We start from the raw sequence: 27,094 nt of genomic DNA, 5'->3' as shown, positions 1-27,094 counted from the left end.
CACATGGCAGAATGTGAAAAAAGTGATTGCTAGCCCATTCTGAATGTGCTTTGAACTTTTGAAAGAGTTACTCCAAGTTAATACAAGCTCAAAGAAGTTGATTTCAATTTACACTATAAAGTGTGCAACTCCTGGGAGTCAATATTTTGAAGGACTTCTCTTCAAAAAAACATACTAATGTCATCATGAAGAAAGCATGTCAGTGCCTCCGCTTCCTCAGGAGCTTGTAGAGCTTTGATATGATATCAGAATCCTTGGCAAACTTCTATAGATGTGTAATGGAAAGTATGCTGACCTGTTGCATAACAGTCTGGTATGGGAACACCAATACCACTGAGTGGAAAGCCCTGCAAAAAGTAGTGGACACACCCCAGTACATCACAGGCAACACTTACCCTATCATCAAGATAATCTACATGGAATGCTGCAAATGGAAAGCAGCAGCAATCATTAAGAATCCACACCACCCACGATGTGCTCTGCCCACACTGATGCTATCAGAAATGAAGTATAGATGGCACAAGTCTCAAACCACCAGGTTCAGGAACAGTTGAGGTCCCTTCACCATCAATCTCCCAAACAATAGACTCAGGGATTTACTTTGCACTTAATTTATTACTGAATATTTATTTTTTAATATTTATTCTTTGTTTACATTTTTCTTGTATTAGTATCTTTACTTGAGTACAGTTTGAGTACAGTTTACTTGAATATCATTTACCCTACTGATAAGTAGAAATTCTGCCAGGCCTGCAGGAAAAAGAATCTCTAGCTGATGTCATGTATATACTCTGACAAATTTGAACTTGAATTATATTGATTCTCTTGGAATCACAAGACAGCCCAAATTGCTTTTGAAGTTTAATAACATATTGTAATGCTATAAATTCAGATGATCTTCAGCCTTTAGCTAAAGATGTGGCCTGCGAAATAATGGAAATTAAAAAGATGCATCTGGAACTCCGGAAAAAAATTCACAACAAGAGCAAAGAAAAGCCAGGAAAACTATTTGAGACGTGTAAATTAAACTTCCTTGAATTGGATAAAAGTGTTGCACAGATGGCTACAACTGCTGCTTTCAGCTTTTTTTGTTACCTCCGTGGCATTAGTATGAATTGGTAAAGTTGCAGGAGCTGAATAACTAAACAATCTGCCAAGATTCTAGATAACTGCCAGATCTTACTGTCCTGAATTAAATCAAATCTCACAAAATGATGGGAGAGGGGAGAAAGAAGAAAAAAAAACCAACTACTTTCCTACTAAATAATATATTTTTTTAGCAAAGTTGCTCATTAAACGGAGAATTTTTCAGTGCTTTAATTTCTAGACATTGAAATGCTTTGTTTGACACTAACATTGATGAAGTAAATTATTCAAATGCACTGAAATTAAATTGATATAACAACTTTGCAACTAAATAATTTTCATACATTCTGTAAAGTCTATAATAACTTGTAAAAGAACAGAAAGGATTACATTTTATTATATTCTGAGGTGTATATTAGTGATTTAGATTATGGAATGAGGGGCTTTGTGACTAAGTTTGCAGGTGATAAGAAGGTAGGTGGAAGAGCCAGGAATGTTGAGGAAATGGGGAGGGGGCAGAGGACTTAGGCACATAAGGAGAATGGTCAGAAAAGTGGCAAATGAAAAACAATGTTGGAAAGTGTATAGTCATGCACGGTGGTAGAAGAAATAAGTGGGCAGAATGGTTTTTAAATGGGGAAAATTAATTGAAAATTCTCAGATGCAAAGGGAGCAGGGTGTCCTCATGCAGGATAGCAGGAAGGTAAACCTGCAGGTGGTGAAGAAAGCAAATGCTTTTCAAGAGAAATAGAATATAAGAGCAGGGATGTTGTGTTGAGGCTTTATGGGGCACTGGTGAGACCTCACTTGGAGTATTGTGAGTAGTTTTGGGCTCTTCATTTAAGAAGGATATGCCGAAGTTGGAGAGGATTCAGAAAAAGTTCACAAGGATGATTTCAGGAATGAAAGGCTTATATAATGAGCATTTGACCCCTCTTGGCCTGTACTTGTTCAAATTTAGGAGATGAGGGGCACTCATTGAAATATTTTGAATGTTGAAAGGTATGGAGAGAGTAGATGTAGAAAGGTAATTTCTGATGGTAGAAGAGTGTAGGACAAGAGAGCACAACATCCAAGATTGAAGGGTGTCAGCTTAGAACAGAGATGTGGGGGAATTTCTTTAGCCAGAGGATAGCAAGAAATTTGTTGCCACAGGCAGTTGAGGAGGTCAAGTAATTTGGCGTATTTAAGGGAAGAATTGATAAGTTCTTGATTAGCAAGGGCATCAGTTGTTAAAGGGAGAAATGAAGGCTGAGAGTGAAAATAGATCAGCTCATGATTAAATGGTGGCCAGACTTGAAGGGCTGAATAGCCTATTTCTGCTCCTATTTCTGATGACCTGTGGTAAAATGCTGAATATTGTTTACATGATGTTGCAAGAAATCATGGTTTATGTGTGGATATCTCAGCAAAAATGTTGCATTTGATGAAAGTTTGGGAGCTGAAAATATATGCAGGCCTAAAATGTTTTGTGTACCCAAGATGGACCCAGCAGCCTGTATCACCAATCATTTTGGTCATTGACCACCCTCTCCCATTTCAAAATGTTGTTGCATCCAGGTTAAAGAATTTTGGATATAATTGGACCATCATTTGACATGTTCTTAACCAAACGGGCTGCCCAGCATTTTGTTCCAAAGCTATGTCCAGAGGGGTGGGATGGCCAGAACCTTAGAGATAATTAGATTTTGTAATGGAAGATGGTAGGGAGCCTGAAGCACTGTAATGGATGTTTGGGGAAGGAGGAGGAACAGGTAACATGGGGGCTCATTGATGGTTGGGGGAGTGAGCAGCACCAGGACCCCAAACGAGAGTTTGCTGAGACTAATTTTACAGTTCTAATGTTACCTATGTTTACCCATTCTTTTTTAAAAAAGATAGCATTTTATAATATAAAATTACACCTGCCAAGATTTTTTTGAAAATGATGCCTTGGTTTCATAATAAATATATCTGGGGAAAAGAACCAAAGTCTATGGTGGGTAAGAGGGGAAGATAATTAATTTCTTCCTTTGCAGAGTCTCCTTGGTATAGTGAGTTGCAGGGTAATTTTGAGGTGATGATTTGAAAATTTCAACACCATTTTAGAATTTTAAGTCAAGTTTATTGTCATCTGATTGTACAAGAACAACCTGACAATAGTGTTCTCCAGTCCTTGGTACAAAAACATGCAGACATACAACCAGACTTAACACTCATACAGACAAGTAACACGTATGCAGGATGCGTTATAGCCATTAAAAAATATATTGTTTTGTACAAATGAGATTCTCGGATGATTGGTGTGAGCTGTTCCTTTGGCCATTCAGCGTCCTCACTGCTTGTTCCTCAGGCTGGTGGTGCGGGCTTTGATACTCCTGTAGTCAATTTGACCAAATCATCAGATAGACACTGTATAATCTGATTTTGAATTAAATCTGGCATTTGGCAAAAGAGGATAAATTCTTTGATTTTCTGGTAAATAAAATGAATGATTTCTGTCTCTTCGTTTGGGTAAACATTGAACTATTTTTTCCTCTCACGCATATGTTAAATGTAAAGGCAGCTGCTGGTGGTTGTATGTTCCTGCTGAGCTATTCAGAACTAATATTGTGACTGTATCTTAGAACATCAGTCCAATTGAGTGGCTCTGTAATTTGTGTACTGGAGGTTCTCGTCAGTTCTCTTTTGGATTTAAAAGATTAGGTAGAGGCAGGTGATAGATTGTAACAATCAGATGGTGATGTACCAGTTCCGCCTGTAGGTGCATTGCAAAATAGAATGAAGTCCATGTGACCTAGTTTGTCCGATGGTTTGGTACTGTAAAGATTCATTGAAAATATGTGGGTTAATGTACCTCAGCCCTCTTGTAAATTTTTAATTAATGTTGATTCATTTCTAGTTAGTCAACCACAAGGAGGGAAAGTTTGATATCATTAACTTTGATTAACGGAGTCAGTTAGCTGAACTCTCTGTTTTCATGACAATTTACACATTTAAGTTTTAAGTACAAGTGCAAATTGTATTTTTTCTTACTGTTTGTAACAGTAATGGAGATGGTGAGGTCCTTGAAAGGAAAGTTGTGGAAACAAAGTAATTCAAACCTCTTGCCCTTTTAAAATATTGTTATTCCCCAAAGCCGAGTAATATTTCTGAATTTGAAACAGGTGTGTTTTTCAACATTAGAATAAATATATTCATGTATTTTTGGTTGATTTTTTTCAAACTTAAGCTTTTGATAAAATGCAAATATGTGGGTTAAATAAATAAGTAGTTTATGTTGTTTGATGCTTTTCTAGTGTTTACTGTCCAAGGACAGATATATTTCACTGGTAGCACTGAGAGTAACAATTTCTCACATAACAAACTTTCATTTCTATTGCATTGTTAACATTAGGCATTTTCAGGTGGCCAAAATACGCCGATGTAAAGCCGCATATTCTACCCCTACGTGGCAGTCAGGAGGCCACCTGAAAGAGCAGCAGGCGCCTCTGAGGCGCACTTTCTAACCCTTGTCCGAGAGGGATAATCGCCGGAGCACTGAAGTCCCCTTAGGCACCTGAATGCAGGCGCCTGAAAGTGGCTGCTAAGGGGATGGCAATCAGCTGGTGAACTCCTGACAGCCCCCCTCCCCGCTGCCCCTGCCCCCCCGGTGCGGGACATCAGAGTAGGGGCAACCAGCACGGGACATCAGGGCAGGGGTGGCTGGCCACCCCAGCCCTGACGACCCACGTCAGCTGCCCCAACCCTGGCGTCCTGTGCCGGCCACCCCTGCGGAGGGTGGGTTAGAAAGTTATCCCTCTCGAAGGAGGGTTAGAAAGTGCGCCTCAGAGGCGCCTCCTGCTCTTTCAGGTGGCCTCCCGACTGCCGCATAGGGGTAGAATATACGGCTTTATATCGGGGTATTTTGGCCACCTGAAAGTGCCTAATGTTAAGAATGCAATAGAAATGAAAGTTTGTTACATGAGAAATTCTTAATCTCAGTGTTACCAGTGAAATATATCTGTCCTTGGACAGTAAACACTAGAAAAGCATTGTACAACATAACCTACTTATTTATTTAACCCACATGTGTCCAAAAGGGACAGAAGCCGAAATGTGGTCCGAAGCGCCTCTCCTGCAGCTGTCCCTTTCAGGTGGACAGCTCAATGCTTTTAGGGCTGCCACCTGAACAACCATTCCACAGGTCTGCATCCACTTCTGCAGGTGCATTCTTGGCGGAGAACGCACCTGAAAGCGGCTATTGCAACTCACTAGATAGAATGTTAGCAGATAAATTTGACAAAAGCCTTTAATAGATGGCTCACTGATCCATTAAAGAAATAGGTTTATGGATATACTAAAGGAGATAGATGAGATCCAGGGAGGCATTTTACAAATAGGTATTTGGAGCCATGCTTACACTGGTTACCTGATGGATCACAACCCAGAATTCTTCACCAGCATATTTTTCTTGGAGAATGGATCAATTTTTGGATGCTAGGACTCTGTCAAAATATGTGTTATTCTTATTTGAGATTTTCAAAAATGTTAAATTCTTCCTTATTTTCTCCAAAATTCCAACTTTTTTTATATTGTTCTTTGAATTTTCTTGAGCAATGGGGTTCCATCCTTCTGCTTTCCATTTACCAAGGGAATTCCTGGACTTCTGACAGGTAGAGATATACATAAGTCAAATAAGTAGAGGCACGTGTGTACACACACACACAATGCACTGAAGTTAATTACATATTTTATCATATAAGTGTGTAACTCTGTAAATAGAGATATTTCTAAAAAGCCAGTTTCATCATTTGTCCAAATTTCTATTGTCCCATTCATCTGCTGTAACTTTAATGCACAGTCAGTGAATCTACAGAGAAATAAATTCTTTCTTTAATCAATTAACTCTTAAGTTTATTTACATTCAATTAATTCCCTCAATGAAGTGCCAGTTGGTGAAGTAGAGAAAGACGATGTGGTCAAACAATAATCATGGCTTTTATTAGCAGAAACTCATGGTACAATAATGAAAGACAATAGATGGATATACAGTTATATCCAAGGGGAGTGTCCTTAACAGTAGAGATAATGCACAGCCAATGTTAGTACAGCAAGGCTCGCCAGAGGGGAGACAGGCAGCTTGGCAGATATGCACCACAGTCTCCCCCTGGCAGAAGAAGGGTTAAAATCAAAAGGACAGCTGCTAGGAAAGACTGAAGCAAGCGATACATGAATACCATGTTTGGCCTTGAGAATACTATAACAGCCAAAATACACCAGTATCTAGCAAGCAATTCAAATATAATGAGATGTTTTATGAATATGTCAACTTATCAGGTTGTTTACAAATTTTGGTGCTTCATCTCACAACAGGTGGCTCCTTTGCAACCTTGGGAATTGGTACAGGTCCTGGGTCTGTAGTGTGGGAAGGATTGACTTCTGGACCTGTTCCAGAATCACCAGCGTGAGGTAATGGAGCCTCAGCATGGTCATCTGAAAGCTTACTAGGTGTCACAGGCTGGGTGGGGGGGGGGGGGGGGGGGTGAGTTCAACCTCTCAAGCTCACTCTGAGTAGGGGTGCGAGGAAGGGGCAAACCAGGCAAGGCCAGATCTCTTAGGGGTACAGTGTCAGTACTCCCAACTGGGAATTTAACATGAGCATAGTTGGGGTTAGTATGCAGTAGCTGAACTGGTTGGACTAGGGGATCTGTTTTACGCACCCAAGTATGGCCCTTCAGCAACACGGTTCCGTGCTCCGATAAACAAGCTGGCCAATCCATCATAGTTCCTGATTTCCTAGGAAAGGCAAACATACGTTCATGAGGTGTTTGATTTATTTCAGTACACAATAAAGACCGAATAGAATGTAGTGCCTCAGGCAGCACCTCCTGCCACCAGGTAACAGGGTAACTATGTGTTTTTAAAGCAAGACTAACAGTCTTCTAGACTGTAGCATTAGCCCTTTTAACCTACCCATTGCCCTGTGGGTTGTAGCTCGTGGTACGGCTGGTGGAAATCCCCTTTCATAGCAGGGCTTGCCCCAGTTCGGTGATCATGAATGCTGAGCCTCTATCGGTATGAATGTAATTGGGAAAACCAAAAATGCTAAAAATTCTGTCAAGTTACTTAATGACAGACGCTGACGAGACATCAGGGCAGGGTATCGTAAAGGGAAAGCTGGAATATTCATCAATCACAGTAAGGAAATATACATTTTTGTTGTTGGAAGGTAACGGCCCTTTAAAATCTAAGCTAATCCTCTCGAAAGGTCGGTTTGCCTTGATGAGAGTGGCCTCTGGACCTTTGAAGTATTGCGGTTTGCATTCTATGCAAACAGGACATCTTTTAGTCAATTTCCTGACTTCTTCCAGAGAGTAAGGAAGGTCGATAGCCCTTATGTAGTGGAAGAATCTCGTGACTCCTGGATGGCACAGTCAGCTATGGATCTCTTTTAGCCCCTTCAGCTGAGCACCAGCAGCAGACCGTGACAATGCGTCAGAGGGATCATTTAACCTGCCCGTTCTGTACTGGATCTCATAATTATAAGTTGAGAATTCTATTCGCCAGCGTGCCATCTTATCATTCTTGATTTTACTTTTGTGTTTAGTACTGAACATGTAGGCTACAGATTTCTGATCAGTGACAAGAGTAAATTTTCTGCTGGCTAGAAAGTGTCTCCAGTAGTGAACAGCTTCAATAATAGCCTGGGCTTCTTTTTCAATGGCAGGATGTTTATGTTCAGGTCTGCGTAATGTGCGGGAGAAGAATGCCACAGGTCTGCCCCTTTGATTAAGGGTTCCTGCCAAAGCACAATCTGAGGCATCAGTTTTCACTTGGAATGGGACATCCTCGTCAATGGATGAGAGTGCAGCTTTGGCAATATCAGCTTTAATTCTCTCGAAAGCTTTCAAGGCCATTGGAGAGAGAGGAAAAGATTTAGTGTCAAACAGACGACGTGCCTTTGTGGTGTAGTCCTGAACCCATTTGCAGTAGTAGGAAAAGAATCTCATACATCTTTTAAGGGCTTTTATTGAGTTTGAGGGTCGTAACTTCTTAAGGGGGGCCATTCTTTCTGGGTCGGGGTGGATTTCACCCTTGCAGACAATGTAGCCCAGAATGGGTAGCTCTGTCACATTGAACACACATTTGCCCTCGTTAAATGTAAGGTTGAGTTCTTTAGCTGTTGCTAAAAATTTCTTTAAATTGTTGTCATGCTCAGCCTGTGTTTTCCCACAGATTATTCAGATAATTATCATTATCCAGATAGGGAAATGTATCCTGTAACTCATACGTCCTAACAATCTTATCCATTTTCCTCTGAAACACTGTCACACTATTATTGACTCCAAAAGGTACCCTTTTCAACCGGTATATCCCCCCCATCAGCCTCAAAGGCTGTATAGGGTCTGTGGTGATATATAATTACACCACTAGGTCACCAGGGTTCATCCCAGTGACCTTGTATATAAAGCAATCCATAGCTACAATCTAGCCTCCCAGGTTCATCTTGCAGAAAGACAAGACCACTTAGTGTACATATTAGTTTATTAAAGCTGTCTTATGCTCGCACTGCTGGTGTGGTTATTGTCAGTACAATTTAATAAACTAATATGATAGCTACTAGGGTGGAAGCTGCTTCTGCTCCAATGCGCATTCCTAATGTCAGACTCTGGCTCTACCTTACCCTCAATTTAGTTTATGTGTCGTCTGAGTCCAGCGTGCTCGTTGAATAAAGTGATAGGAGAAGGTATTCGGTTCAACAGTCAATTTATTACACAGCACAAGAATAAAGGTTAACAGAGCTCTGGGTCAGTCGTTAGTTCATAGGTCACCTGCACAGTGAGCTATTCCCCAAGACTGACTCCTATTGTCCAGTTGGCTCAGTTTATATAGATCAACCTTATCATTCAGAACAAAAGTTGTCTTCCTTTGCTAGATCTCTTTGCATAAGGTTTATCACAAGTCATCTCCTGTTTTGCAGATATCTGGGGTGTAGCGCTCCCATCTTAATCCTCCAGGCCAGACTATCCTGTTGTTTTGATCAGAAATTAATTCATCCCCAGATATTTCTAATCACCATACTGTTCCTTGGTCAATTTCTGCTGTTCTCTTTAACACCTCCTCATGCCTTAATCTTCCTCCTAGACTGGTTTTCCATTCCCTTTGTTCCTTGCAGGCCATTCTTTGACTGGTCTGGCCTGTGTCTCCTGTGCTACTCACCACCTCCTTCAGTTTGAGCATTCCTCCTAAATCGTTTTATGCATTTCCTCTCCCTGTATTTGGGAGCAGACAATTTTGCTCAGCCAACTTTGCTCCATGCTGTGATTGCCACTTAATCACATTCCTTTTTCCCTGAACCATGCAGTAAATATACACTTATTAATTAATCATTTCTTTCATAATGTTTTAACCCCTAGATTCCAACACTAACCACCTGGAGATTCTTCCTGAGGAATGAAATCCGGGGACGACTAGCATGCATGTGCATCTGAGGACAGAGACGGCGAGGGACCGCTGTACTGGAATCGTGGTGGAATGCAGGGAAGACCACAGAAGTATGATAGGGCAGGTAAGAAATAGCCAAGAGCCCTGCCTGCCCATGAGTTCACCAGTATAGGCGCCGCTAATCCTAAACCCTGGTCCGATCAGAAAGGTGCCATTACAAGCGCGGGTGGAAGGATCTCCATAAGTCGTGTTCCCAATCGTCACGTATGTGCAGAATTCCCAACCACTCCAGAGCCAGGGAAAGCAGACACCGCTATCATCACTCCCCCAGCAGCAGTTTCCCCAGTACCACGGAGACCTGACGCTACAGCTGGGATCCCCTCTAAGCCCACTGCAAATGTTCCAAAGTCAGAGACTCAGCCAACAGCCCCAAGCACCCAGGTTACTCCTCCAGCAGACACAAGCTCCACAGAGGCTCTATCACCAGCTCCCAGTACCCCAGGGTCCGCCTAAGGGACCAGAGACTACGGCTTAGCCATGTGCTGCGACCAGACAGGATGGAGCTCGACCCCAGAAATCCCGGAGCCGGCATGCACTTTGGCCGCTGGCAGAGATGCTTTCTGAATTACATGGAGGGTGCTGAGGCATCGGATAAAGAGCTATTAATGCTTCTGTTAGCGCAGCTGGGCGACCACCCTTACTCCCTTATACAGGATGCCAGGTCCTACCAAGAGGCAATGAGCATTTTACAGAGGCATTACAATGAGGGGCATAGCGAACTCCACTCCCGGTACAGGCTCATGACCAGGTCACAACAAGTAGGGGAGTCTGCCAGAGACTTTATATTCTCTCTGAAAGACCTGGTGAGAGGCTGCAACTTTAAAGCAGAAACAGCTCAGGAGTCTGCGGAGGACCTCATTAGGGACAGAATTGTTGCGGGCATAAGAGACATCGATTGCTGGAGAAAGGAATGGTGGGGCTAGATGAGGCAGAGACTACTGCAGAAGCTTTAGAAAGCAGCAGGAAAGAATTGGAGGAGTACTCACAGGACCCTGGGGCTGGGACAAATGTCACACTGCTGGACTCTAGCCCCACGAAAAGAAAAGTATGCTGCCTCACAGGAATTCACAGCAGCAGCACACCTTGAGGGTCCCAAGTGCTTTTTCTGTGGTCAAAGAAAGCACCCCAGAGCCCTCTGCCCTGCCAGAGAAAATGTCTGTTCCAACTGTGGAAAACGTGGGCATTATGCAAAAGTCTGCAGAACCCCCAAGGCCACAGCCAAGGCCCATTCTCATGCTAATGAGAGGTGGGGAAAGCTCTTCTTTCTCCACAGACAAACAGAAGAAGAAGAATGCCATGTGTAGCCGGCCATCTTGGACAAATGCTACAGAGCAGAGGACACAGTCTTCAGGAGATGAATATGACACTGAGTACTATCAGATGGAAGGACACGAAGGACTTGCTTCCCTACGCATGAATCAGGCGAGTCCACACAATTTATCTGATGCCACTGTGTGCATCAAGATTAATGATGTGAAGGTAAATTGCTTAATAGATAGTGGAAGCACTGAAAGTTTTATTGACCAGGGGTTAGTCAACCGCCTTGCCCTCCCCACATGCCTGAGTGAGCACCAGATCCTGTTAGCAGCCAGCAGCCTTGCGGCTGAGGTAAAACAGTTTTGCAGGGTTACTCTAGAAATCCAGGGCACAAAGTATGAAGGGTTCAAATTACTAGTACTCCCTCACCTCTGTGCCCCGGTACTATTGGGGTTAGATTTTCAGTGCCAGTTAGAAAGCATTACAATAGTGCACAACAGGCCTCACCTCCCACTATGCCTTATGAAGAAACAACTCTGCAGCCTGTCTGTCCTGAACATAGAACCCCCTCCGCTGTTCACACACCTGATCCCAGAATGCACACCAACAGCCACAAAGAGCAGGAGGTACAGCCTGAGGGACAGAGTCTTCATTAGGACAGAGGTCCGCAGGCTACTACAGAAGGGCATCATAGAGCTGAGCACCAGCCCCTGGAGAGCCCAGGTGGTTGTAGTAAAGTCAGGAGAAAAACTGCGCATGGTAGTGGATTACAGCCAGATAATCAACAAATTTACACAACTAGATGCCTACCCCCTGCCACGCATAGCAGACATGGTCAACAACATTGCGCAGTATAAAGTGTTCTCCACCGTAGACCTGAAGGCAGCATACCACCAACTGCTCATTAGAAACAGCGATCGCATTTACATGGCATTTGAGGCAGACCGCAGGCAGTATCAATTTCTGCGTCTCCCCTTCCGTGTCACCAATGGAGTGACCCTGTTTCAGAGAGAAATGGACCGAATAGTAGATGAGTTCCAACTGAAAGCGGTGTTCCCCTACTTAGACAACGTGACAATCTGTGGCCACACTCGGAAGGATCATGACACAAATTTAAAATGCTTCTTCCAGGCAGCCGAGGAAAGGAACCTAACATACAACAGGAACAAATGAGTCTTTAGCACCAGGAAGTTGCCAATCCTGGGCTACATAGTGCAGAACGGAGAAATCAGCCCAGATCCAGCCTGTATGCGGTCTCTCCTAGACCTCTCTGTGCCACACACGCTGAAAGCACTAAAAAGGTGTTTGGGAGTGTTCGCTTATTACGGCCAATTGGTCCCCAACTACGCCGATAGGGCCCACCCACTTATAAAAGCCTCAGTTTTCCCACTGTGCCCAGCAGCCACCAGAGCATTCAGGGACATTAGGGACCATATCGCTAAAGCTACCATGCGGTCCATAGATGAGTCGATCCTGTTTCAAGTAGAAACAGATGCCAGAGCCACCCTAAACCAAGACGGACGACCAGTGGCCTTTTTCTCGCAAACCCTACAGGAGTCAGAGGTAAGACACTCAGCAGTAGAGAAGGAGGCCCTAGCTATTGTGGAAGAAATAAGGCACGGGTGACATTATCTGGCATGCAAACACTTCACCCTCGTCATGGACTAACAATATGTGGCTTTTATGTTCGATGACCAGAACAGGAGGAAGAATTAAGAACGACAAAATCCTGCACTGGCGGATAGAATTGTCTACATTTAACTACGACATTCTATACCGCCCCGGGAGACTCAACGAGCCCCCCGACACGCTGTCCAGAGGCAATTGTGCCATCCTTAACCACACGTCCCAGTTGCAGAGCTTACACAATGAGCTGGGCCACCCGGGGGTCGCTAGACTGTTTCACTTCATTAAAACCCAAAACCTCCCATTTTCGGTAAAGGAAGTGAGGTCAGTGAACAAGAGCTGCCCCATCTGTGCGGAATGCAAACTGCAATTTTACCGGCCAGACAAAGCCACGTTGATAAAAGCTACCAAACTTCTGAGCGCCTCAGCCTTGATTTTAAAGGCCCACTCCCATCCAATAATATAAATGTCTATTTCCTAAGCATAATAGATGAATATTCCCGTTTCCCCTTCACAATCCTGTGTCCTGATGTATCAGCAGCCACTGTTATAAAATGCCTCCAACCCATCTTCAGTATATTTGGGTACCCGAACTACATACACACAGACAGGGGTGTTGCATTCATGAGCGCAGAAGTACAGCAGTACCTGCACGAGAGAGGGATTGCTACCAGCCGCACTATGTTACAATCTCAGGGGGAATGGACAAGTCGAAAGGGAAAATGCCACTATCTGGAAAATGGTCCTCTTGACCTTAAAAGCAAAAGACTTGCCTGTTACTAGATGGCAAGAAGTGTTGCCAGAACCCCTACACTCTATACTTTCTTTGTTGTGTACTGCCACTAACATGACCCCACATGACTGTATCTTTTCTTTCACAAGGAAAGCCACGACGGGCACAGTGCTGACTAAATGGATGATGATACTGGGACCTATTCTCCTCTGGAAGCATTGCAGACGCCACAAAGTGGACCCGCTGGTGGATCAAGTGGACTTGAGGCACGCGAACACTCAGTATGCCTTTGTCACATTCCCAGATGGAAGAGAAGACTCGGTAGCCACCAAGGATCTCGCGCCGGCTGGATGAGTGAGCAACGCGGAGGAAACACAGATGTCTACGGATCAACAAGGAGTGCAGCAGGATCCCCAGCCCACTCAGTCACATGGCCATCTAGTACTTCCCACTCCCACACCTCCACCAAGAAAGGCTGAAAGGCAGACCGCACTCCCTACCCCTATACCAATACCGAGGAGGTCCAGAAGGCAAAGGAAGCCATGAACAATTTACAAACAACTTACAAACAAGGGAAGGAGGACGGGGTGGGGGGGGGGGGGATTAATTTTTTGGAGGAGGTGAATGTGGTGATATGTAATTAGCCAGCTCTTCAGCGCTTGACGTCCTGCTTTGCGGAAACTGCCAAAATGTTTGGCCTGGAAGTCAGCCTGAAGAAAACTGAGGTCCTCCATCAGCCAGCTCCCCACCATGATTACCAGCCCCCCCACATCTCCATCGGGCACACAAAACTCAAAACGGTCAACCAGTTTACCTATCTCGGCTGCACCATTTCATCAGATGCAAGGATCGACAATGAGATAGACAACAGACTCGCCAAGGCAAATAGCGCCTTTGGAAGACTACACAAAAGAGTCTGGAAAAACAACCAACTGAAAAACCTCACAAAGATAAGCGTATACAGAGCCGTTGTCATACCCACACTCCTGTTCAGCTCCGAATCATGGGTCCTCTACCGGCACCACCTACGGCTCCTAGAACGCTTCCACCAGCGTTGTCTTCGCTCCATCCTCAACATCCATTGGAGCGCTTACATCCCTAACGTCGAAGTACTCGAGATGGCAGAGGTCGACAGCATCGAGTCCACGCTGCTGAAGATCCAGCTGCGCTGGATGGGTCACGTCTCCAGAATGGAGGACCATCGCCTTCCCAAGATCGTGTTACATGGCGAGCTCTCCACTGGCCACCGTGACAGAGGTGCACCAAAGAAAAGGTACAAGGACTGCCTAAAGAAATCTCTTGGTGCCTGCCACATTGACCACCGCCAGTGGGCTGATATCGCCTCAAACCGTGCATCTTGGCGCCTCACAGTTTGGCGGGCAGCAACCTCCTTTGAAGAAGACCGCAGAGCCTACCTCACTGACAAAAGGCAAAGGAGGAAAAACCCAACACCCATCCCCAACCAACCAATTTTCCCCTGCAACCGCTGCAATCGTGTCTGCCTGTCCCGCATCGGACTTGTCAGCCACAAACGAGTCTGCAGCTGACGTGGACTTTTACCCCCTCCATAAATCTTCGTCCGCAAAGCCAAGCCAAAGAGACTAGGTCACCAGGGGTCACCCCGGTGACCTTGTATATAAAGCAGTCCAGAGCTACAGTCTAGCCTTCCAGGTTCGTCTTGCAGAGAGACAAGACCTCTTAGTGTACACATTAGTTTATTAAAGCTGTCTTATACTCGCACTGCTGGTGTGGTTATTGTCAGTACAGGGTCGTTCCTTTTTTTTAATGGTGATTTGGTGATAAGCTGCCTTGAGGTCAATAGTGGAGTACACTTTGTATTGCGCTATCTGATTAATCATTTCATTGATGCGTTGCAGGGGTTAGGCATCCAGGTTAGTGTAACGGTTGATTGTCTGGCTGTAGTCAATAGCCAGTCGTTTCTTAGTGTGATTTTTCACAACTACCACCTGGGCTCGCCACAGACTCTTACTGGGTTCAATTACTCCCTCTTTAAGCAATCTCTGGGTCTCAACTTTGATGTAGTTGTCGGTACTCCCTGAGTCTATTGGACAATCAAGAGTCTCACCATTTACTTTCCCTTTTATACTCGACCGTTCCAGTCCATAACATCTCCCAAGCTTTGGAGTCAATTGAGCTATCACAGGGGATTTCACCTCGCCATCACTTGAAGTCAATTCAGCCTGCTTGTCTGAAGATTCCCCCTTTTCACAGTTGTCTTCCATTCCTGCAGCTCCAGGACACATTTTCTTGGTGCTTCTCTTCTTCTTATCAGTGTGAGTACTTTTCCCCTTACACGCTTTAGCAAAGTGGCCGAGTTTCCCACAATAGCTGCAGGCAGCAAATCGAACCAGGCACTTCTGTCTGGGGTTCCAGCTCTTATCACAGAAGTAGCATTTTTCAGGAGTTCGCCCTTTTCTTTCCTTCGGGGTTCCAGCACTCCTGGATGTTTCCTTTTTGGTTTCTAGCATTTCACTGGACCGCATGGCACTTCTCAGTATTTTGGCTAGAGTGACTGCCCGGTCGTAGGTTAAGGGCTCCGTCTCGACCAGCCTCTGTCTGATGTAACTGGAGTCAATCCAGTTGACAAAAGCATCCAGCTTCAAGGTATTACGATGTTGTTGCACATTGACTGCCCTGACATTACATTCGTTTGCCAGTGAGTCGAGGGCCAGCATCACTTTCCCCGGGTTTCTGGTGTCGAGTCAGCAACTGGTGTCGAGCAAGCATCACATTTCGTGGTGCTGCAAAGTAAGCTGTCAGACATTCCCAGGCTATAGCCAGAGTGGTAGCTCCTTGCGTTAAGGTGAAAGGGACCTCACCCAGCAGAGAGTTCAGGAGGCCCCACCGTATCGCCTCATTGACCACCTTGTTTCGAGCGATGTAGTAATCGAAACAAGCAATCCAGTGGTTGAAAATTTCTCTGGCCCTCGGGGCAGACTGGTCGATTATCAGCCGCTCTGGCTTGAGTGCTGCATCCATTTCTGCTAATAAAATTGAAGTGCCAATTGGTGAAGTAGACAAAGTCGATGTGGTCAAACAATAATCATGGCTTTTATTAGCAGAAACTCATGGTACAATAATGAAAGACAATAGATGCATATACAGTTATATCCAAGGGGAGTGTCCTTAACAGTAGAGATAATGCACAGCCAATGTTAGTACAGCAAGGCTCACCAAAGCGGGGACAGGCAGCTTGGCAGACATTCACCACACTCAGAGACTCTTGGATACATCATTATAAATAAAATAATGAGGGGAAATTCATTCTCCTTCCCTGAATTTGAACATTTCCTCCAAAAGAAGGTGAATTAAACAAGGGTCATCTTGTTTATTTACTTTCAACTCTATAATATGATATAACAATAAAATTATTGTTAATTAATCAAAGTAATCTATCTCTATCAATCAAATAAAACAAAACAATCCAAGGTTACATTTTTTCTCACAATCATACTGGCTTTGAAATACATTATTAAAAAATTGAGGATCTACTTGATTGTTCTGTTGGTTCAAGTGGTTATTGAGAATAATGTAAAAGTAAGTGTTTTCAGAACAAATCTATTAAAAAAAAAGAACAAAAAAGAACCGTAAAACAAAGTCTCAATTGGAATAAAGACTTTTTCAAAGACCAAGAACCAAATTTGTTAATAAGTAATTTAATTTTGCAGTACAGGAATATTAGGTGGAACTTCAAACACCAAGGAGCAAGAATACTTTTTTAGTTTATCAAAATATATAACATTGAACCTGTTGATTTTCTATTCAATGAGCTATTGATTTGTAGGCAGATAAGTTCACCTGTTCTTTTTTAACTCTTCAACATGCAGTGACCAGGAAGCTGGGATTCATTTCAGGATGCGAATGTTGGGATAAGCTTTTCCCTGGACATTTAGAATGAATGCGACAACTCTAGCGAACAAAACTTAAATAACAGTGGTGGTGAATATTTGGGTTCTGACATAACTTTTAAGGGTTTTCTTAGAATTGGAAGAGAAGCAGAGGGATTTACACAGGAAATTCAAGAGGTAATTTGTCAAAGATGAAATGAAGAAAGTGAAATGTACAAAATAACACCTTTTATTGAGAGCTTTTGGTGGCCAGGTGGAACTGCAGAATTGGGGATGTTAAAAGTCATAAAGAAGTTTGAAAAAAGATGATAGGATGATGGGACAAGAATTGTCACTCAAACCTGAAGTGACATATCTTTCTTACAAAGAAAAACAATATACCACTGTTAGTAATTTGAAAGTCATGAATGGATTGACTTTTTGGTGATTAATTTTGTTAAGTATGAGGAAGTTTTGTAAATCTTAGGAAACCAAATAATGCAAAAAATATTTTTGTAATTTTCCCTGATTGGTTAGCTATTAGCCAATCAAGAAAGTCTTAGTCTAATTTCCAAATGGATTACAGGTGATCCCTGTGTGAGAGCAGCTTAGGTAATGGAAATCTGCCCTCAGAATTCATAAATCACTGTCAAAATATTTGTGCTCAAGGAATTTATGAACCATTTGATTCCAGTTCACACTTCTTGATGCAAAAAAATCATGATGCAAATCATTTATAGAAACACACAGCATCTCCCCCACCCCACACACCCCACCCTCAGGTGATGAAGGGCTCACTTGTACTTAGTTGTGATCAAAAACAGGAATTTTGCTTATTCTGTCCTTCCTATGTTATGAGCAATAGCATCCTTGGGTTCTATCATTTTTTTTAATTTGTATTTACTTATTTAACTAGCTGACCCACGGAGAAACCATTGCTCAAAGCAGAAAAGGTTACAGCAGGTATTTGGGGTACAAATGAATGAAAACCTACAGAAACATATTTGGGTGCTCCCGTTTCATCCAAAATATGTGAGGGTTGGTCAATTAATGTGCTTCTGTAAATTACTTCTGATGCAGGAGGCTGGTCAGAGAATCAGGGTGTCGATTGGCCTCTGAAGCAGTGAAATTAAGTGTGAGAATGTGATTGTTCTGAGACCAACAGACACTCAATGGGCAGAATGGCCTTCTTTGACACAAGGTAAAATGGAAAAAAAAAACAAAAATGTGAAAGCTGCAATTGAAACAATGCATGCAGATGTGCCTGTTGAGGTAACATTACAGCAAAGTTTCCGATCCTGTCTTAATGGTGTAAGTACTAACCTAAAATCTCCCAAGGTTCAGAACAAAGAAGCCACATAATAGAGTGTAAGCAGGGCATGCCCTTGCAATGCAAAGGTGAGTGGTTTGCGAGATGAATTGGCTTTTTAAATGTGTCTGTCATAAAGCAGAGCTAAACTAGTAACTTTTTTTTAATGGTTATGACTTTTCTTTTTAATTGGCCGTTGTTTTCAATTGATTAACTCTTGCAGCAGATCACATCACATCTGTATGGTTTCCATTGACCAGTGGTCATACATCTTCCTTATGAAGGGATGATCAATCAAGTAAGTTTAAATTGAATTTCAAGTAATTCAGTGTAATTTCTACAATACCAGGACAATTGAATCTGGGGTTATTTTAATTGACTATTGGTTCTGGTAAGATAGGTGATTAATGCTGGGAGCCTGTGCACCTGGGTTCAGAGACAATGCGATGAGCATCCTGAAAAGAGTGCAATAGTGGAACGCCACATTTTGTGCAGAAGCATGACATGGTGGAGATGGGTTGTTCCAACAAAAGAACTTTGGAACAAGTATGAAAAATACTCTGCAGCATCTTGAGGTTTGTTGTACGCTTTGACTATTTTTGCAGCCTTGGTGCAAGTGTGGATGAAAGAACTGATTCCTGAGTTGAAGCAAAGGTGACTGCCTCTGAAGTAAAGGTGGCATTTGGCCAAGAATGGCTTTGATATGCTGTGTGAAGACTGAATTAAAGGAGAATCAGAGGGAAGGCTCGCTACTGATTTGGTTGTTCAAGATCAAGCTTCTCAACCCCAGTGCATTCCCGCAGTTTCAATGTGAGTCCCACGTCTAACTCTCCTTAACTACTTTATTAATAACTTTCCTTCCATTTAAGATTAGGAGTACTGGTGTTGGATTATCACTACAGAATGTTAATTTCTGTTTGGTACTCCTTACAAAATGAAGTAGGCCATGACAGTTTACAGAAAACATGAATAACATTGAGACAAGGAATACTATTTGATATTGAGAATTCTGCCATTTAAGTGGATGACAAAGTCTCATTCACATCATAGTCCCCTCTCCCTTACAGGCCTGTAACAAATGGGGAGAGGGGCTGGGAAGAAGAGCAGGGGAGTTACCATCAAACAGAAATTAATTGGTCCAACTGTGTAAATATTTAATCGAAAAACAGATCAAAGACTGGATTTTCTGCAATGAATGATTCCCTTCCTGATCATACTCAGCCATTCTGTCAACTACAATGTAAAAGTCAAGAGTATGATTGAACGAGATTTACAAATCTGGATGAATACTGCTCCAATGAAGCTCAATAAACTATCCAGTAAAAAATAGCAGACTTGATTTACAACTGTCCATTTCTTTCAACATGTATTCTCTCATGAACAAGCACAGCATGATTTCAAAGTGTGCCATTTACAAAATGTACCGAAGTTGCTTCCTCAAACCCATAGCCACTGTCACGTGGAGGGTGACGGCTACAAGTGCATTGGACCACCATCACATTGGATGATGTCACACATCATTTTGATTTGGAAAAAGATCACTGGCCTTTCACCAATTCTGTCTCTTAAACCTTGAAGTCTGTATCCCGCAACACCAGAGTGACTGACAATATTCAAAAAGGTGACTCTCTATTTCAGTTTCACAAATTCATTTGGAGATGGGGGATTAAATCTTGGCATTGCAACCTACACCGTCATACCACAAATGAATGAATGAGCCTCAAAAATTAAAAATATCACTCTTGTATTTTCTTTATTTCAGTTCCATTCATGTAGACTTGAATTTTCAAATAAAACAATGGTAGTTTTAAAAAGTGAGATGCAGTGACTTGGTTTTAAAAAAATTCACATGCAGGCATTATTCACTTACTATGTTGGTGTGGATAGGATTGGGTTTTAATGTTGTGGCTCTTTCTATTCCCTTCAGGCTGCCTAACAGAAGTTCTGGGATTTGTTCCCACCTGCGAGTTGGAACCCCAACAAAAACCACCATAAGAGGGAGATAAATTTGAGAATAATCTCTGTATACATCCAACTCCTGAAATGGATATCTGGCTTCATTGATACAAAACATAGGAATGCTGATGTTTTGTTTTTCCACATAGATATCTATTGGCACTTGAACGGAAAATATGGTTTTTGAAGCTCACTGAGAATAATGAAAGATGAAACAGAAATTTAACCTTCTAGGCTTTAAAATCTTGACTATCTTGGTTTTGAAGGTATCCAAACGTGACACAGTCTGATGCTGTGGGTTAATGGGTAGTTATAGATGGGGAGTTTAAGGTCATAAGTTGACAGGGGTAGCTGGGGATTCATTTGGATTCCAAACTGATCAAAATCTAATTTCTGGTTTCCATAATGAACCTCACAGCTTGAGTCTCCACTGACAAAAATGTAGACTTGCTTCTTTCCCTTGATAGTTAAGATGAGTATTGACATGGGTTCACAGGAAATAAACCCATCAATATACAAAATTGATCTGTTGTATTTGATCTGGGTCTGTGATCAGGAGTTAATGATTCAATTCCCATATAGGAATGAATGTTTAATCTAAATTGGCACTCCAGTGTAATACTTTGCACTATTACTGATGCAGTCTTTCACATGTGGCATTACAACATGACAACCTAGTTTGTCTGGTGGATCTAAAACTTATAATGGCATTCTTTGTGGTCAGCAAGGGGATTTCCTTGCTCTAGTAAGGAAAATATTTATTCTCCTGACTTCCCTTGAAAAGCGCATATTGAGGTGCCTTTTGATTGTCAATGCCCTCATGGGAAATGTTATGGAGGAATTTACAGGAATAACTGATATCTTCAAATCAAAGTAGTTTGTGCCTTTATTCCTAATCCAATTTCCTGTTTCCCTATCCTTTAAAGAGGTAGAGTTACAGGTTTGAGATATGCTGCAAAAGGACACCAAGTCTTTGCCTTGCATTTCAGACTTAGTGTGCAATTGATAGACAGCCAAAATTCAGGGAGGTAAATTTTATGCCGATTAAGTGAACAGACCATTTCAAAATGAAGTCAAAGTTTTTGAAAGCTGTTGGAGTTGCATTTTTCCAAGAAACTACAAGCTATTTCAACACTCTACTGTATTGTGTAGATGGTAGATTAACTTTAGGAAGGCAGCAGATGAACCACTGACTGCAAGATGCCCATTCTCTGGCTTGTTCTTGCAGTAGCTTGGTTTGTGGTTGGAAAAGACCACAAGATCAAGAGTAGATGGTTAGAATTTTTCTGTTTGGTGTAATTCTTCACCTAGAAACCAGATGAAAAGTTATAGAGATAAATACAGGCTTGAGTAGTTCTTGTGCCAATGGACACAGGAAGATGAGAAGTTTATCTGTGCAGCTAGCTAGATGGGAATGGAGAGATATTACATTTATTTATTTGCTTTCATGGATATCACTTAATCTTAAATGACCATGTGAAGTTGAAGCAGGTTGCACAAGGCCAAAAGCAGAGTGGGCTTTTTGAACCAACTGGCTATTTCTCAACCGATGATTTCTTTTGATGATGTGTTGGTTCAAGTGTTCTTAACAGCAATCTGCTCTTTCATTGTATCAGACTTGTTCATTTTAAAATGTATGAAGGAAGATTGAGGAATTGTTATGTTGCAGTTTGATGATTCAAAATGATTGCACCTTGTAATAGAACACGGATGGAACAGCAAATACATTGATGAAAGTAAAACTATTCAGACTGTAAATCTGCCCTGCTGCCATAATACAATAATTGGCACACTGCAGAATGAATATTAGAAAAAGGAGCTAAATATAGAATGACAGTAAAAAAAAAAGAATGCATGTGTCCCTTGCAAGTGTTATTTTGAAAATGTAAAGGAGCTGAAAGCTGAATATAACACAGATTCATTTTAATATAAATTATTTAAAAAAAAAAACATGTCAAGTAGAACTAGCCATATGGTTCTTTGGTCTGGTAAAGAAGAATCTGCATATTTATGGACTAAAAGCCTTTCACCATCAAAGAGAAATTTACTTGCAAAAGGGTATGCTTGTCATTATTAGTTTCATTTAATTTCATTATCTGAGAACTTGTTCAATTAACAAGATAAATGAGACCACAGGAATAAAGACTGTGTGTCAAGGCAAGATAGATCACCCATTGTTATGGCCATTGGGTATCCCAGCCAATTTCACCAAAATCACTTATCTAATCGTCTCTTGGTTGTGATTTTGATGCATGAAATTGATTGTCATGTTTTCCTATATTAAAATAACAATAAGGCTTCAAAATATTTTGTTGGTTATGAAGCAATCTATGTGAATATGAGCTCCTTTTTATGACCACAAAATCTTGATTGGGTGAGACGCATGGGCTTAAAATTTAGGGTTTTATTTTTTTACAAAAATTGTCCCTTTGAATCCATAGTGTTAGCATCAAGTATTCCAAGATTTGGTCTCGGGAGCATTGAACGGAACATCTAAGTCCCTCTACACATCTTCAAATGCATATTAACCAGAAGTGCTTTCTTGACTGCTCCACTTTCCCAATTCAGCTTCGAGCTGCCATAGACTGAAATGACTGAGCTGTTCTATTCTAGGGGTCCCCAAAGTGGTTGATATCAACCCCCCCAGGGGTTGATAAATGCCAGAGGGGTCAAAAGGGAATGATTAACCCTGGGGGGGGGGATTGATTCAAAATAACATAGCCACCCCTCAAACCCCCCACCCCGGCTGGACGGAGGAGGCTTGCCTATCTTGAAACTTCAAACACTGTCATCAAGCTTTCCTCTCAATGTGCATGGGCGCAAGAAGATACATGGTCGTGCATGGCCTGCAGACCCTGGGATCTTGCATTTAACATGGAAGAGCCCTTTTTTTCCCCCTTAATTTGTGTAGAGCCTACACCCTCAAATGGAGGACAAATTAATTTCTGGCTCAAGGTGGCGCCAGACAGAAGCCATACTATCAGGCAAAAATCAAACTTCTGGCCACCCTCCACCACCTCCACACACCCCCTCCCCTGGTCCAGCACCCCTTCCACCCCCCACCCCCATCCAGCACCAGGATTCCATGCCTGGGGATCAATGAGGGACCATGTAGTCCCTGAAGGGGGTTGATGGTCTAAAAAGTTTGGGGACCCCTGTTCTATATCCTTACTCAATGCAGAATAGTATTTTCCTCTTCTACCCTAAATTGGGAAAATGTTGATGGAAAAATGGGTGGGGTGAGTCTTATCATGACTACTGACCACACTTTGCAACTGAGACCACCTTAAATAACCGTTCTGCCTCCTCTAATTTAAATGCCAGCTGAAGCTCAAGACCCAATAATTTCCAATAAATGGATATCACAGCATGATTTTTCCATTAAGCTGATACTAACATTATAAAAGAATCAGTAATAATTATTGGTCCACAGCAACACTTGCCACTTCCATGTATTTGGTTCTTAATGTTCCAGATGTTTGAACAACTGGACTTTTTAAAACCTTTGTAGAATTCCAATAAGCCTTTATCATTGATTGTCTGCCCAGTATAAAACTCCTCGTTCAATACTTCCCAGCTAATAGAAGCTCAACTCTTCTCTTATGCTCTTTCACGTCCCTTTAAGTATTTTTTTCAATTTAGACTACCCAATCACCTGTGGTAGAAAATTATTTTATTAAGGAAAACAGTCCAGCAAATCCCTTTAAGATATAGATGGTATGAGAATTTATTGTCATATAAACAATGTACAGAGGGATTGATATTCTTTATACAGCAAAATGGGTATGCAACTTCAATATTCTAAAATGAATGATTACAACATGCCATAAAACAGAAAAAGGATTGCTAATTAAATATTCATAGTCGTGGTTCGAGCAAAAAAATGTAACATTTCAATAATGGATACAGATGGGTTAGGTCGGTTCTTGAATAAACAATATTCTCAGATGTAGAGGTACTAGATTTTAGACTTTTCTACTTTCTGCCTGAAGGTGGCAGTGAGAACAGATTGCAGCCAGCAGATTGGGGGTCTTCTGTGTTGTCATCTGCCTTCTTGGGCAGTCCCACACAAATGTTTTGAATCAATCAAATTTAGGGCCATGCGCACTTGGTTAGATTTGCCACTTTCTTTAGCTTCTGTATTCCAGGAGAACTCCAATTTTCAAATCAGGCTATGATGCAAATAGTTTACTTCCAACACTATGGAGTAGTTCAACAACCTGCCAGACCTCCTTTGATTTCTTAGAAAGTAGAGACAATGGTGTCCCTTCTTCATCATTAACTTGGTGTGCAACTTCAGGAAAGGTTTCTGATATATGGACACCTAGAAACTTGAAAGAACTGATCTTCTTCACCACCATCCCGTCAATTAAGACAGACACATGGTCCATGAGCTCCTCCTTTGTAAAGTCCACAATAAGCTCCTTGATCTTGTTGATGGTGAGAGCAAGATTGTTATTCTAGCATCAACCAATAAGACTCTTGATCCCCATCATTTTCTGGTGGTAGATGTACTCAACCACAGACATGGGGCCCAAATTTTGCAAAGGTTTCAAAAAGTCATTACACTGCCCCTCTGGAATAACCCTCTGTAATAAAATGTCACATGCTATTTGCTTTTATTTTCTTATTCTTGCTTGAAGCACCTAATTTCAATATGGTTTGTGACCATTTAGCTCTATAATAATATATAATGCATAAATTACATTCCATAACCTCATCCAAGCTGTTGACATACATGCTATATTAGAGTTAAAAAAGCTGACCCTTGTGGTAATTTTGCTGTTTATAGCCTTCAAAACCCCCCCAAAAACTTGTTCCTATTTTCTGTTGTCTACCTGTTGAACAATTTCCAAATTCATGAGCCCTAATTTTACATGATACCACTTTTTAATACATTACACAATTTTATTAAATCATGTTGACAAAGAATTCAGTATTATCATCAAGATTGGAGGTTTAGATAAATCAAATGTTTAAAGGGAATGGTTCTGTAACAACTCTCCCCATTTTTGCCATACAGATGCATTATCTGAATGATTGTTTCAAATTCATGAGGTGAGAGGAGAATGATTTAAAAGGAACTTGAGGGGCACCTTTTTCATACAGAGAATGGTGGGTATAGGGAATGAACTGCCAGAGGAATTGCTTGAAGCAGGAACATTCAAAAGACCTTGAGAAAGGACCTGGATTGGAAAGGTTTTGAGAGTTATGGCCAAATTAGGGCAACTGGGACTCGTTTAGGTTGACAACTTGGTCGACGTGGACCATTTGGCTGAAGAGCCTGTTTCTGTGTTTTAGAGCTCTTCAAAGCAATAATACTGAATTTAATTTTTTTTTAAATCTGCCTGCTATCAAAATAATTCTCTTTCTTAAATTTGTTGACTTTTGTCTAATCTTTTTTTTTGTTAGATCTATTTTCCTATATTAGTTTTTTTGCACTGTTGTCATGCTTATTGTCGATGGTTCTTTGTGTTCTTTCTTGAATGTTTTATATATATGACTTAGAAATCTGTGGGGATCATTTTAAAACACAAGAGTTCTGGATGAAAACTTAAGCCTTTGTTATCTTTGTAAATATCTCTTAAAACTAGAGTGCGGATCACTAAATCCACAGGATTTGTCGGTTCTTAATTTTTACAGTAATATTTCTCTGATATTTCCTCACTGACATTAGGTCTTGGTTTCCCTCTGCTTCCATCATGAATTCAAACAGATGTGTGTATAAAGTCTCCACTGATTTCTGACTTTTATTTAGCTTGCATCCAACCCACAAACCTGAGCTTCCCAAATATACCAATTAACTAAATTTTTGGAGGATGAGAGGAGAAACCAGAACACGCAGATGAAACCCATAGAGTCAACGGGAGAACAAACTCCTTAAAGATAGCACCAGATTCCAACCCTGATCGTTAGCACTGTAATAGCATGGCACTAACTAAGCTGCCCAAATATGTAGACAGATCATGGAAAGTTGGAAAAGCAACAAGATTCTCATATTACAAGACTTTAACTTCCCCAACATTGACTGGGACATTGTTTGTGCCAGAGCCAGTTGGGGCAGTATATGTTAAGTGTGCCAAGGAGAGTTTCTTGAAGCAGCATGTAAATATCCCAACCAGGAAGGGCCCATTCTAGACCATATATGGGCAAATGAGCCCTGCCAGATGATAATTTCAGTTAATTATAATTATTACACTTTCTTAATTTTCAAGACACTTATGAGCAAGGATAAGCTTCTAGAAGAATACATTGGGGAGGGCAAAATAAGACAGGATTACACAGAAGCTAGTGGAAGTTAGTTGGGAATAACTGTTCCAGTTACCATCATCTCGGTGGCCAAAAGGGTGACAATAGCAGGTCTTAATTACTACCGCCCCGTGGCACTGACCTCCACTATTATGAAATGCTTTGAGCATCTGGTGATGGAACACATCAAAGCATACCTCCCACAGATGACCGATTTCAATTTGTTTATCGAAGAAACTGTTCCACTGAGGATGCTATAGCCTGGTCCTTTCACTCCGTCCTGACCCACTTGGAGAATTACACCTCATATGCCAGGTTGCTGTTCGCATTTGATACAATCATTCCCAAGAGGCTGGTAGAAAAGTTGTCCTCGAATGGGGCTCAACTGCCCTCTCTGTACTGGATTCTCAACTTCCTAATGGTAAGATCACAGCCTGTCCAGGTCAGTATCAGAATGTTGAACACCGTCATGTTGAGCATTGGTGCACCCAAGGTCTGTATGCTCAGCCTGCTTCTGTTCATACTTCTGGCTCACAACTGCTTTGCCAAATCCAGCTCCAACAG

At 41.8% G+C, this 27,094-nt stretch overlaps 1 long non-coding RNA gene across 1 annotated transcript; it reads right to left on the bottom strand.

The window, feature by feature from the left end:
* Positions 1 to 5,430: 5,430 nt before the first annotated feature.
* On the bottom strand, positions 5,431 to 27,060 carry LOC138751476 (uncharacterized). The gene is made up of 3 exons (XR_011349970.1): positions 26,728 to 27,060; positions 6,768 to 6,843; positions 5,431 to 5,713 (listed from the first exon to the last, which is right to left on the bottom strand). It is a non-coding gene; the product is annotated as an uncharacterized lncRNA (long non-coding RNA).
* Between the last annotated feature and the right edge of the window lie 34 nt (positions 27,061 to 27,094).

This window comes from Narcine bancroftii, chromosome 1, assembly GCF_036971445.1.
Source record: "Narcine bancroftii isolate sNarBan1 chromosome 1, sNarBan1.hap1, whole genome shotgun sequence".
NCBI lineage: Eukaryota > Metazoa > Chordata > Chondrichthyes > Torpediniformes > Narcinidae > Narcine > Narcine bancroftii.
The sequence above is the reverse complement of the archived record's forward strand: the minus strand, read 5'-3'. Positions and strand labels throughout refer to the sequence as shown.